We start from the raw sequence: 13,790 nt of genomic DNA, 5'->3' as shown, positions 1-13,790 counted from the left end.
CGACTCATGAAATCTCAGGCTCAGTTCAAGCCACTAGAAGGAGTAATCAGAAGGTGCAAGGGGTGGTTTATACAACCTGGGAGCTACCCTCACAGGGACTAGTGAACAATTAGGGATCCAGAAGACCACTGTCCATCTCTTCCATCTGTGTTCTCTGTATTACCCTGCTCTCTCCTGACTTTACCTGGGGAAGTAGCTGTCCCAGAGCTCTGGGACACAGATCTGAATTTCCAAGGACCAGTAGAGAGCAATAGTATGCCTAATTGCAGTTCTCATGTCAGGAGAACGGATACTTGGGTCAGCGGTCTGCCCAAAGCTCCAGCAGCTGTGATCCAAGAGGGAGTAGTAGGTTCTGTAGTGCAAACAAGCTGCAGGTCCCATCCCTATGACAGGCAGAGGGCTAGTTCTTGGAAAAATGCTGGCAAGCTAAGGATTCCACCACCAAGATTTCCTGCTGGGCCATATCAAGGAAACATACTGTTAGCCTCATTTCAGTATAATTCAGACTGGCACATTGTAGGACTGGCCTCCGCTGACGTTGCCCTCCAGATTACCACCTGTGGTAGAGAAACTCTTGTGTTAGCATGGTACAAAGTATTTATTGTTTTAGAAAATTCTGTATCAGCAAAGTACCTAGAGATTCAGTGCGTGATATTAATTCTGAAGGATGGGAAATCATTAGTTGGGGCTAGTAAATCACTGTTACAGTAAGACTGTGTATTCCAAGAAAATAAAGAGCCTTTCTCATGGGGGAAGAAAGGCATTTGTACAAATAGGCTCTGTTCTGGGTTGGGGATGGGCACCTCAGGGCTTATGCTTGCTAATGTCATTCCAGCTCCTCTCGTCCATGTTTAATTGAATTGAACACATTGAAATTTGTTCCAGTGTATTAACAGGGAGCTGATGAATGCATGTTCAGTGCGTGACAATTAATGTTTGCGTTCCCCGTGCTGACCCCCTTCTGGGAACACCCATGGAGGACCCACCAAGGAGGGCTCACTCCAAATGAGAGGCCTTAACTCTTTGAGGTCTTTGAATTTCAGCAACAGCCAGGGAATTAAGAATCTGCTCAGTCTCTGCAACTGGAAGTGGAATATTCTCAAATGTTGCTCTGACCTTGTGATGTTATATATAGTTACTTCACAAATGGATTACTGAGTAACAATTTATTTTGTTTTATTTCATTTATTTTATTTTATTTTATTCTAATTTTATTTTATTTTATTCTAATTTTATTTTATTTTAGAGAGAGATCATGGGGAGGGGCAAAGGGAGAGGAAGAGAATCCACACTGAACGTGGAGCCCATTGCAGGGCTCTAGATCATGACCCTGAGACCATGCCTTGAGCTGAAACCAAGAGTCAGCTGTCCAATCGACCGAGCCAGCTAGGTGCCCCAACAGTTTTGTTTCTTAATCTTGAAAGCAGTGCACACTGATGATCAAAATTTGGAAAATACAGTATAAAAAGTATGAAAAAAGTATGAAAAAACAATATCACCCACAATATCATTATGTAGAAAATAATGACTATAAATTGGTATGTTTCTTTCTTTTATTGCTCTTAAAGCTGTGTGTGCCCATGAGTATATTTAAAGTAGATTAGGAGCCTATGATTTCATACCTGGTATTCTCTCTTTCTCTCTTTTAACTTGTTTCTCATATCATTAATGAATGAATGTGCTTTTTATAGTTGTACTGAGCTATACTTTAATATCATATCATTAGCCCATTTTAAGTGAGCAGTTCAGGAAGTTGTAGTAAAATTTTGAAGCTGTGCAACCATTGCCTCACTCCAGTTTGGGAATATTTCTGTTTTCCCCTCCCAGGTAACCACTTCCACCCCTGGTCTTTCTCTATGAATGTGCCTTTTAGGAACAGGGCACATAAATAGAATCCCACTGCATGTGGTTGTCTGCTGCAGACTTCTTTGCCCCATTGTCATGATGGTGGGCTCCACCCCTTAGGGGTCTCCATTGGAGGTCCCGCTGACATGCTTGCCTCTTACCAGGGCTGGGGTTAAGTGGGCTTCACTGGGCTGAGTGTGTCAGGCACCCTGCTCTCCTGAGAGCGGCAAGACTGCATCCATGTCTGTCTTCAGCATTGGGTTGGATTCTTGCCTAAGTGCTGAGAGGGCAGCGATTACAAATGTTAACATGATTGTGAAGAGAAAATGAGGTTTCTGTGTCAGCGTCCTGTTGACCTCAACAGGGGACCTCATCTTAGGGCCAGGGCTGTTGCTTTGTTCTGAACCAAGGACTGAGTTATAGCTATTGATTTTTTTCACCATGAAGGTTATCTTTGAAACCAGAAGGGCCGGGAAAGCATTGTCTGCTTTGGAGAGAATGTGGGGTGACAGGGCAAGTGGCGCAGGGACCTGTTTCTGAGACAAAATTCTCCCATGAGCTTGGAATTTAAACATTTTTGCTCTCTCTTTGCAGTCAGCTAATTGGAGAGACCTTTCTCAAACAATTTATTTTCTTACAGAGAGCTTAAAGGACGCCCCCCAAAATCTTCCTGGAATGTGTACAGCCTATCTGCTTCCAGACAAGGAGAGATGATGTAGTTTCTTTGGGCTGGAGCCTTCTTTGTGCATTTCAAAGAGGGAAGCTTTTTAAAAGTCACTTATATTCTATTTATCTCAGCAGAAAAGAAAGTTGTTTGGATGCTTTATATACTTTATCATTCTTGAGTCCAAGGTGTGCACCTACATTGTTCTAAGACAAGTCTATCAGAATCTGTAGATTCTAACAAAGACTGTAAATTTTGCATAACTAAAAATGGGAGAGCCACGTAGACATGGGATGGTGCGGGGGCAAGATGGCTCCCTTGGCAGAGACCCTTGGAGGGTGGGGCTCTGCTGGGCTCCAGCAGGGCTTCTTTTAATCTCCCCAATCAGGAGAGAAACTACTCACTGTGTTTTTAATAATGATGGTTTGGATGCGATGTTTATATATCCTCCCACTCCTGGTTTCTTTCTTTGTTTCTTGAATCATTGGGGCCATTGAGATTCATCTCGCAACAAACAGACATGACTTGTTTAGAAAATATCACACTTACATTTAGCATTCACAGAAATCTCCATGTATTTATAGATGCCATGTGCATGTGCCAGCTTTTCCCCAAAAAAGCAGGTTCTCGGCTTTGACCGGATTACAGTTACTATTTATTTGTTTCCAGGAACTTGGGCGCCTGGCATACCGCGCATCCCTGCCAATACCAGTGTTTGAGCACTTGAATTCTGAAGGATCTCTTACTCTCTTGGCCCACAAATAAGATTTTCTCACTCAGGCCTTGAGATCCTGTGTGTTTCCTTTGTCAGAGCATCCTCAGGCCTGGACTTAGCAGGATGGATAGAGCGTGTGCCTGTGAAGGAGGCAACAGTGTCTTCTCCTTGATGTCTCTGCGTGGTCCTAGCAGTGGCCACCAGGAGAAAGGGGAGGGCTCTGCTGGCCCCATGTCTGCTGGAGGCTTCTTTGGCTTCCTGAGTCTCCCTCTGCTCTCACTTGGAGGTTTTCTTCATCCCTCCTGAGCTGTTTGCCTCAATTTCTGGAATATTGTGCATTTACCAGGGCATCCCTTTACTCCAAAATCTTGTACCTGTAGAATCTGGACCTAGCTCTTGAACCAGACATTCAGAACACCCCCCTCACTCTCCAGCCCTAATGTGTATTTCTGCCTTTTTATCACCTTTATTTTAGAAACTCCCACATTACAGCCCTACAATCACAGTGGGTGCCATCAGGCCTTCTTGGGTGGTGGCCTTATGTTTCACTGGGTGATTACTGAGGATGTGATGAAATGCATAGTTAGCCAGAGCTTAAGCAAGTGGGTTGGGGTGAGGCCCAGGGATCTGTGCTTTTAGCTGGCGTATCAGGTGATCACTGATGCTAGTGAGTAGGGGCTACCCTTGAGCTTCTCTGGCTGTTGGCATCTCTAAGCATGTGCGGCTTGTAGGCCCTGGCTTCCCTGAGATGGCACGCCTGCTTCTCACTGTGCTCATTCTCTCTTGTTTTGGTAGCGTTTGTTCTTCATGATACTGACTTTGTACTTAGCACATTCTGCCTTGGACCATGATTTGACTGTGTCATAGATGTATTTTCACGCCAGCTATATATACCTAAATAAAACCACCTTATATTTGCATGGTGCTTCCTAGTTTGGAAACACTTTTGCACGTGGCAGTGGGCTCCTGTGGAGCAGAGACCTTGCTTTCTACAATGATCCAGTGCCATATCACTCCCTCGTGCGTCCAGCCTGCATTGGCTGAGCAAGACCCATGATGTTGGCTTATCGAGACAGGCAGTACTGTTTTCAGATGTTCAGCAAGTCTTCACTGAGTACTGGCTTGGTACAGGACACTCTGCTGCGTACAGATGGTGGCTGAAGCAAAGCCTCCATTGGGGAGATGATCCATAAACCAAAGTAGACAAATGATGAATTGTGATACCTGACCTGAGGGACCAGATAGGCTGAAATAGTGACTGGCCAGTGGGAAGGCCTCTCAGAGGAGGAGACTCACAGACCAGGTCTGAAGGGCAGGGGAACTTGCCCGTGAGGAGGGAGGGGAGAGGGTTGCACACTGGGAAGAACAAGGACTGAGCACCTTGATTCTGAGGTGCTCAGTCCTAGGCAAGGCCAGGGAGGGAGCATAGGCTCTACTGAGACATTTATGTAGCCAGCCACATTGGTAATGGTACATTACCATTAATGCAGAGGAGTGATGTGCTCAGAGCTGTGTAAGACTCGAACATGTGACGTACACTGTTGTATCAGCAAGGGACTTGAGACAGGGGAGACTTATAAAGAGCACTGAGGGGATTTCTGGGGGCTTATGCCTGACTGCACCCGGGCTAAGGCAGTTGAGTTGGAGCTAGCTCCTCTCTGTTGGGCTGTTTGTCAAGGCCTGGTTGTGGTACCGCGTGCCCTGGGAATGAGCTAGAACCTTGTGTCCACCCTTGGACAGGCCCTCCAGTTGCAGAGATTTGGAAGACCTGGAGGTTAGAAGACGTCCTTTAGATCACTTTATTGACCTTGCACACTTGATAGATGACAAGGCAGATTCCAGAGAGGGGGGAAGCAGCTAGCCTGGGGAGCACAGCTGCAGCCCTGCTGCTCATGTAGCTGCTCCTTCATCTCTGAGGGGTGAACCATCCCCTCACTCAGAGACAAGTGGTAGAAGGTGTTGTAATGGCCGACTAAGGAGCAGGCCTTTTTGGAACCCCTTGAGAATCATATGGGTGCCCGGGGAGATCAGAGCTTTGCCATCACATAGATGGGGAATTTGAATCCTGGCTCTACCACCATTTGCTCCTTATAGACTTTGGGCCAGTTGTGTAATCTCTCTGGCCCTCAGCTGTAAAGTCATCACACTAACACCTGCCTTGTGGAGATGTCGGGTGGATTAAATAATGTGCACAGTACTTATCACAGCGCCTGAAGTAGGTGCTTATGAAATGAATGGCTGGCAAGGCATGTGGCTGGGTAATGCCTGGCACATGGCTCCCTTTGGCGAAATCTGTAATTAGCAGAGTGAATACTTGGTGGAGCAGATCTCTGCAGAGATAAACAGAACCATTTTTGGCACTTGTATAGGCTTTGGTGGAGTCATTTGGTGGATAGTGAGCTTTCCCAGGCCTTACCTCTGTGACTCCGTGGCCCGTGCCTAGTACATGGTGGTTCCTCCACACGTATTTGTTGAAATGTTACATAGGTGAATATTTTCGCTCTCAAGAACTTATAACAAGTGCCATAACCAAATATCAGTCCTGCATTGACGTTCATTTTTATTTGAATGTCTAGCTTTTCATGTGAACATTCACAGTGCATCTGATGATAGATTTGGAGCGAGTTCATGTCTTGAGATCTAAGAGATATGTGGCTTTAAAATAAGTGCTGATGTGTTTAAGGAGTGAATTCAACTGGCTTTCTCCTAATCTAACCACAGAGGCAACGTCAGCTTGTATCTTGGTTGAAGCTGGTGGAGGGAGCTGGGAAGTGGAGGAACATTGTAGAGGTGCAGCCCTCATCTTAAAAGTCACCTATTACTGGGAATTGCATTTATAATTTCCATCCCTACAATATCTGGGGATCTTGGATTCAGCCGGCCAAAGGTACCAAGTAGAGATAGAAGGCAGGGCAGTGGCCGGAACGTTATTATGAATTGCGCCCATAGGTCATCTCTTAGCTCCTGCGCTTTGGGCAGCTCGGCATGATGAAAGAGCTAATTCTCCGGAGCTGTGGCCTAGAGGGAGGTCTAGCAGAGCAGAGGTGAGGTCCCAGCTGTACTGTTGCGTGCAACATAATGGCTGATCTGGCTCCAGCTCAGTGACAGACTAAACCCCACGGAGCCTGGTGTGAGGGCCAGAGGACTCTGTCTCTTCAAGAGGGGAAAGAGACAGGAGCTGCAAAGAGGGTTTTGATTTGAAAATGTCTTGTACTTTCTACCACTGATTCAGATGCTTCCAGATCCAGCTGTAGATTCTGTGAGATTTGGACATGAGGGATAGGCTGAGTGGGCCATGGGGAGGGCTTCTCAGACTTGCATATGAATAGTGTCTGTGCTCAAAGGGATGCGCTCTGTTAGAGGAGCCAACAAAGCAGCAGCGATGTGGAAAGGCACAGCAGGGACACAGGAGCCCACTGTGCTCCGTATCCTCCCTTCTTTTCCCCTCAATCCCTATTTCAAATCCCTACCTGTTTTTTTTTTTTTAATTTTTGTTAAGATTTTATTTATTTATTCATGAGAAAGAGAGAGAGAGAGAGAGAGAGGCAGAGGCAGAGAGAGAAGCAGGCTCCATGCAGGGAGCCTGATATGGGACTTGATCCGGGGTCTCCAGGATCATGCCCTGGGCTGAAGGCAGCGCTAAACCGCTGAGCCACCCAGGCTGCCATACCTGTTTTATGTTTAAGCAGCATTTCTTTGGGTCAGACATTTATCTAGAGTTTAGTTGTAAAAACTGGCTGTTGGATGCTTAATATCTAAACAACCTATAAAAAACTGCTTTGTTAATTAAAGCTTTAGGGACTTCTCTAAGGCATCTGTGTTGGTCAGAATTCTCCAGAGAAACAGGACCAATAGGACAGAGATAAATGTACACAAAATAAGACACTTTCTCCTGCGATTACACAGGCTGGGATGTCCCAGTATCTGCAGTTGGCAAGCTGGAAACCCAGGAGAGCTGATGGTGTAATTCCAGTCTGAGTCTGAAGACCTGAGAACTAATATTGTAACTTGTGGACCAAAATCCAATGGGCTTGTGATCCAAGAAAAGCCAATTTTTGCATTTAAGTACACTAATGAGAAAAGACCGCTGGCTCAGCCCAATTAGGCAGAAGGAATTCCTTCTTATTTAGCTTTTTGTTTTACTTAGATCATCATTTGATTGGATGGAGCCCACCCACATTGTGGGGGCAGGGGGCAATCTGCTTTACTGAATCTGCCTTTCAGTGTTAATCTCATCCAGAAATACCCCCACAGGCACACCCAGAATAATGTTTGTCCATATGTCTGGGCCCTTCATAGCCCAGTCCATTTGGCCTATATGATTAACCATCACCGCATCCAAAAGCTGGCATGGGGGATGTCTACCTGCTTAGGGGCCATTTATGCCTTTGCATGTCATTTCCAATTCCCAAATGACTTAAAAGAAAAACCCCTGTTATGTGGACGTGATACAGTTTGGAGGTAGTGATGTGAAAGGCTCTGACTGGTGTTATATAGCCTTTCCACATACTAATTGTGTGATCCTGGCAGGTCTCCGAGGCTAAACTTCAGTTTTCTCAGCCAGAAAGTGCAAATGATAATAGCACCTGCTCCTTAGCATTGTTATGAGGAGTAAATAAAATAACACATGTAAGATACTTAGCAAAGCTCCTCGGACTGTGGCATGCTGGCTGTTGTTAGAGCTACGTTCTGTGGTGAGTGGGAGGTTAATGCCTAGAGTCAAGATACATGATGTGAAAGTTCTCTGCCCAGTACAGAGTTAGATGCTTTCTCTGCAGGGACTCCCTGGTGGCCTGTCTGCCCCAGAAGTAGATTCACATCTGTTGTCTCCCCTGCAGACCACATGGATTATGTTTGCTTTTCTGGATTTTTTCCTTTATCATTAAATGAGAGGAGACCTAATTCTTTGGAGGAGGAGATATAACATCCTTGGGATGGCCTTGGTCAACTGTCCCCCTTTCCTAGGCCCATCCTCATGCTATTGTCCCTATTCCCAGACTGCACAGGAAGATGAGGAGCTTTGGCAGCAAAGCCTCGATGTTCACATGGCTAGGGATTGAGGACCTGACCTAAGGACTTCAGCATATTTTGCCTTCCAGCTGGGCCCAATTTATAGATTATGTAAAATCACAAGGTTGTCTTTCCAGTGGGTTCCTGGCACATGTTTGTTGGTCGGGCCAATCATGCATGTTTCACGGGTGGTTCTCCAATTACTAGCAAAGAGGAACTCAGCTATCAGTTGGATGTCAGGCAGCAGAAGGGACTGTGATGAACTCCTGTTGTTTACATTTTAAGTGGCATCGCAGGTAGCCATGGACAATGGGTGGTTAATTCCAAGGTCTTAATATCTGAGGGGTCTCTGCAGGAATGATATGTTCATATTCTTTTTTCTTGCCAAGACATTTTCCTTCTGTTCATTCAGCTTGAGAATCTGGACTATTTCCCAAATTATTAAGCCTAGAAAAGGCAGGTGGATGCACATTCCCAGCAGCTCATGTTGGCAAATGCTATGTATGTGTAGCAGGGCGTACCTGACACACTAGTCATTTTATGCATAGCAACTCTAGGAGAGGTGTGTTTCTAATGTACAGATTAGTTATTTGCTTTGCCCCACAGTTTCACAGCTTATATGTAGAGTTACGGCTTATATTTAAAGAATGGACTAGACTTTTTTGGGGGGGAGGAAAGCCCCCAGGCACCATTTGGAGAGCTGTGGCAAGCTGTGCATGTTTCTCTGTCTTTCATTCCTCTTTTCTGGGAGGTTGAGGACAAGTTTCTCAACCATGGATGTCTTAATTTTCCTGATGGCAAATGGGGATCACTGTGTGGGCTTTTGTCAGTGTCACAAGGATATTTAAGACTTAATTATGTTAGAGGTACCTGAGTGGCTGCCTTTGGCTCAGGTCCTGATCTTGGGGCCCTGGGATTGATTAAGCATTGGGGTTCTTGCTCAGTGGGGAGTCTGCTTATCCTTCTGCCCCTCTCCCTGCTTCTGCTCTGTCTCTCAAATAAATAAATACAATCTTTAAAAAAAGACTTCATTATATTATATTTAAGATTTATTTTCTCATTTGTTATTGTGGATTTTTAATTAGATTATGAAAATACACCCATATTATTTTTACTTCAGAAAAATGAAAGATTTTACAATCTTTTAGTAGTATGTTTCAGCTACTATCAGTTTGCATTATTGGGATACACCGAGCAATAAGCATTGCAAATGACACTTACAAATGACACTTATGACGGAGCAGGCAGGTGGTATAAGAGGAGATTAATAGCCAGGGAATCCTTCCCTGTGTGGTAAACATTCCTTTGGTTCCCATTGTACAGCTGGGAAGAAGCTGGAGCTAAGACAGGAAATCAGTCTGATTAAGGATTTTCTGCTCATAAGCAAAGTTCTCTATCATTCTCCACAACAGGAAGCATTACACTTGCGCTTTTTGAAAAGTTCCATTTAAATCAATGATGAATGCAAATAATTATTTTTTAGAGTTTTGGTAAATTATATTCAGGGTGAGCCTTTTTTGGACAATAATTCATCCAAAATAATGAGGTTTAATGCCATATGTATTAAAATGCACCCTATTTGAGAATATCCGGGGGGAAATTACCTGGTTGATTTTTACAGTGGGCACAAACACAATGGAATGATAGACGAGACAAATTCAGGTAATCTTCGGATTAAAATTCTGGACAAAGAGCATCTTTTGGTAAGGATTGGATCTCCAGATAAGCTCCAAATTATATTCCCACCTTATTTAAGAATTTGTGTTGGCAGGTTTAACAAGATCTTGGCACATTCTAATTTGAGATTTATTACAAGATGTGTGCAAGTTTAATAGGGGCTTAATTATTCATATCCACATCTTCCTGACAGTAACTTACTTAAGCTGTAGATAAATTCCTGGTGCATTGGGAAATACTGGCTTCTACTGTTGAAAAAATACAGTGAAAGGAAAATTAAATGCATATGCAAGAGATTACCCAGGACAACCAGCTCCACTCAAGCAGGAACCTGGAGTGAATAGGCCTCCACACTGTTTGAATGGGACTGCAGAGAGGGAGCTGTTCTGTGCCCCTGCACTGGGAGGCAGCCCATGGCTGTGGAAAGAGCCCAGGCTCTGGAGTGAGGCCCATCTGAAATCAATTCCAGTTATAGCTTATGGATTGAGTGCCTGTCTTCAAGTCTTTCCTTAGGTCTGTAGGCTTTAGCTTTTTTAAAGGAAAGGAGGGTAATTAATGTCTCTCTCATAAGGTTGATGTGAGGATGAATGGAAACATCTATAAAGCAAGGAGCATTGTACATGGTATAGGAAGTACAGAATGGATGCTGCCTTCTTTCATTTCCTCTCCTTCCATCCTTTAAATCTATCTATTCAAAGCCCTTGGAGAAAATAGAGTAAATAGGTATAAATGAGCTGCTGATGAAAACGTAGGGCGATAGGTACTCCCAGATGCTGCTGGTGAATGTGAATTGGTGCAGTCCTTTTAGAGTTCAACTTGTTGTTATCTATTCAGAAAAAAAAAAAGACCTCAGGACCTTTGCACTTGCTTTTTCCTTTTGCTGGGCTGCTTTACACACTATTGTTTGTGTAGCTGGCTCACTCTTTATTTCACCTCTTAGCTTAAATGTGACTTTATTATTTTTTTAATAAATTTATTTTTTATTGGTGTTCAATTTGCCAACATATAGAATAACACCCAGTGCTCATCAAATGTGACTTTCTGAGAGAGGTTGTATCTGACTGTTCCATTTAAACTATCACCACTCTTTACTCTCTGTATTATTTTGCCCTACTTTTTTTTCCCATAGCCTCTAACACTCTCTGACATTTTTATTTATCCATGTTTGAATTCGTATGTCTGTATCTCCAACAAGTGTGAGTTCTGGGAAGGCAGAGTCTTTGTTCCATGTTGTGTGTCTAGTGGTGAGAGCAGCACCATGTCTGGCAGAGTGGGTACTTAATTAATGATGGTGGAATCATCTAATTACAAGTTACTGCTTTAAAGTTCTGTTTGGATAAACACTTTACAGAGTTGGGCTATTAGCTCCCGGGAACCACATTGTGCTCTTAGTTTGAGCAAAGATTTGGGTGCTCTAAAAAATATGTACATGCGATCTAGCTCCCTTGATGGCAAGGGTCTAGGGTCATTTGTCCTGGTCTCAGAGAACAAGGGACAATGAACTGAGTGGCCAGAAAACTGAATGGGTTGTCTAGAACAGAAGGATAAAATATCTCAGACCCGAGAAGGAGTACCATGCAAGGGAGGGCTTGTGTCTTTTTACAGATCAGTAAAATATATCGAGAAAAAGAATACCAGAGCCAATTGATAGATACAGTTGACCCTTGAACAACATGAGAGTCAGGGACATCAGCCCCCTGTGCAGCTGAAAATCCATGTATGACTTTTGTCTCCCTCCAAACTCAACTGTTTATAGCCTGCTATTGAAGAGAAGCCTTACTGACACCACAAACAGTGGATTAATATGTATTTTGAATCTTATATGTATTACATACTATATTCTTACACTAAAGTAAGCTAGAGAAAATAAAATGTTAAAATTATAAGGGACAGAGAGTTTATAGTAGTGTACTGTATTTATAAAAAATTCACAAATAACCTATGCAGTTCAGATCTTTGATGTTCAAGGGTCACCTGTAGCTTTTTAACCAAGAAATTTTATTTTCTTGATTTTCAATTTCACAACTAAATCATCAACATTTTCTTTTAAAAGATTCTAATATGACTCATAAGGCTAAAGCGTCTTGACCACTTCTTAGCCATTGGCCTTTGTGTTCTCCCTCTCCCCCCAAGAACGTCAGTGCTGTTAATAGTTGGCCATATATATTTACATACATACTTGTGACCATTCCCACTTGCAGATATCAGACTTAAGGGCTGAGATGGGTTGAAGAGAGTTCAGCTTCCTGATGAGTGCTAACCTCTCATGTTGTTTTCAGGACTGAGTCATGAAATGTGTCTGTATGGTTAATGATGGTGGTAGTTCTCTTTCTCTTGGAAGCTAAATTTTGGGAATGGTGGAAAACTACTTTTGAAATGGTTTGCATCTAGATTTTTCTGAAATTTCCAACCTGGACAAAAAGTATTGTTTCTGTTTTGTTTTTTTAATTTTAATTTTTTTTTTGTTTTTGTTTTTTTTTTACTGTGCTAATATATATATATATATAACATGAAAGCTACCTTAAATTTTTAAGTGTACAGTACAGTATCAACTATATGTACATTGCTGTCACAGAGGATCCCTAAAATTTTTTCACTTGCATAATGGACACTATATATCCATTGAACTGCAACTCCTCATTTCCCACCACCACCTGGACACCTTGCCTCATCCTGTCCCTTGGTGACCACTGCTCTTCATGCTTCTAAAATTTGACTATTTTAGATATCTCATACAAGTGGAATCATGCGATATTTGTCCTTCTGTAACTGACTTCACTTAGTGTAATATCCTTACACTTTATCCATGTTGTGGCATATAACACAATTTCTTTCCTGTTAAAGGCTGAATAATAATCCATTGTGTATATTTGTGTATATGCACACATACACATACATATATATACACACCTCATCTTCCTCATAGGAAGAGAGAGGTTGATGAGATAGGTTGTTCTAACTCTGGCCTGTTGTAAGTAAAGCTGCAATGAACATGGGAGTGCAAATATTTCTTATTTGTACCCTCAATTTCTTTGAACACAATTTGTAGTTTTTATTGTGGAAGTCTTTAACCGTCTCAGTTTATTCCTAAATACTATATTCTCTTGAATGATATTGTGAAGGGGATTATTTTGTTTTTGTTGTGCTTTTTCTTTTTTTTTTTTTTTTGTAGTGACATGCTTTGATTCCTAATTCCAGTTTTGTGTATCTTCTCTAGGTATCTCCTTTGTGATTACTATGGAGATTAAATATCACAATCTAAGCGAATAATAACTTAGCTTCAATCACATACATATGCTCTACTCTTTGACTTCTCCCTATTGCATGTTATTGATGCTATAAACAAAATTTTTAAAAATTGTGTATCAATTTATTTTTGATTGTTATTTTTATAATTTTGTTTTCTAAGTCCTATTTGAGAATTCAAAGTTATTTACATAGCACCATTATGATATGTGTGCATGTATTTTTACCAGTGAGCTTTATACTTACAAATGCTTTCCTGTTGCTCTCTACGCATTGTCATTTCAGCTTTCCTGTTGCTCTCTACGCATTGTCATTTCAACTAGAAGTATTCTCTTTAGCATTTCTTGCAAGGCAGCTCTGGTAGTTTTAAACTCCTCCAGCTTTTGTTTGTCTGGGAAAGTCTTTATTTTCTTTCATTTTTGAAGGACAGACAGTTTTGCTGGATATAGTATTCTTGGTTGTTTCCTTTTTTTTTCCTAAGAGCATTTGAATGTATCATCCCACTGCTTTCTGGACTACAAGCTTTCTACTGGTTACCCACTTAAAGTTTCATGGGGATTTATTGTGTATGTGATGAATTACTTTTCTCTTTCTGCTTTCAAAATTCATTCTTTGACTTTTGAGAATTTGATT

At 42.4% G+C, this 13,790-nt stretch overlaps 1 protein-coding gene across 1 annotated transcript in view; it reads left to right on the top strand.

Annotated features, from left to right (window-relative positions):
- The window catches only part of SPOCK1 (SPARC (osteonectin), cwcv and kazal like domains proteoglycan 1), a 499,775-nt gene that overhangs the window by 161,421 nt on the left and 324,564 nt on the right, over positions 1–13,790 (top strand). The window lies entirely within an intron of this gene.

Source organism: Canis lupus, chromosome 11, assembly GCF_003254725.2.
Source record: "Canis lupus dingo isolate Sandy chromosome 11, ASM325472v2, whole genome shotgun sequence".
Classification (NCBI taxonomy): Eukaryota; Metazoa; Chordata; class Mammalia; order Carnivora; family Canidae; genus Canis; species Canis lupus.
Note: the sequence above shows the minus strand (reverse complement) of the source record. Positions and strands in the feature narration are given on the sequence as shown.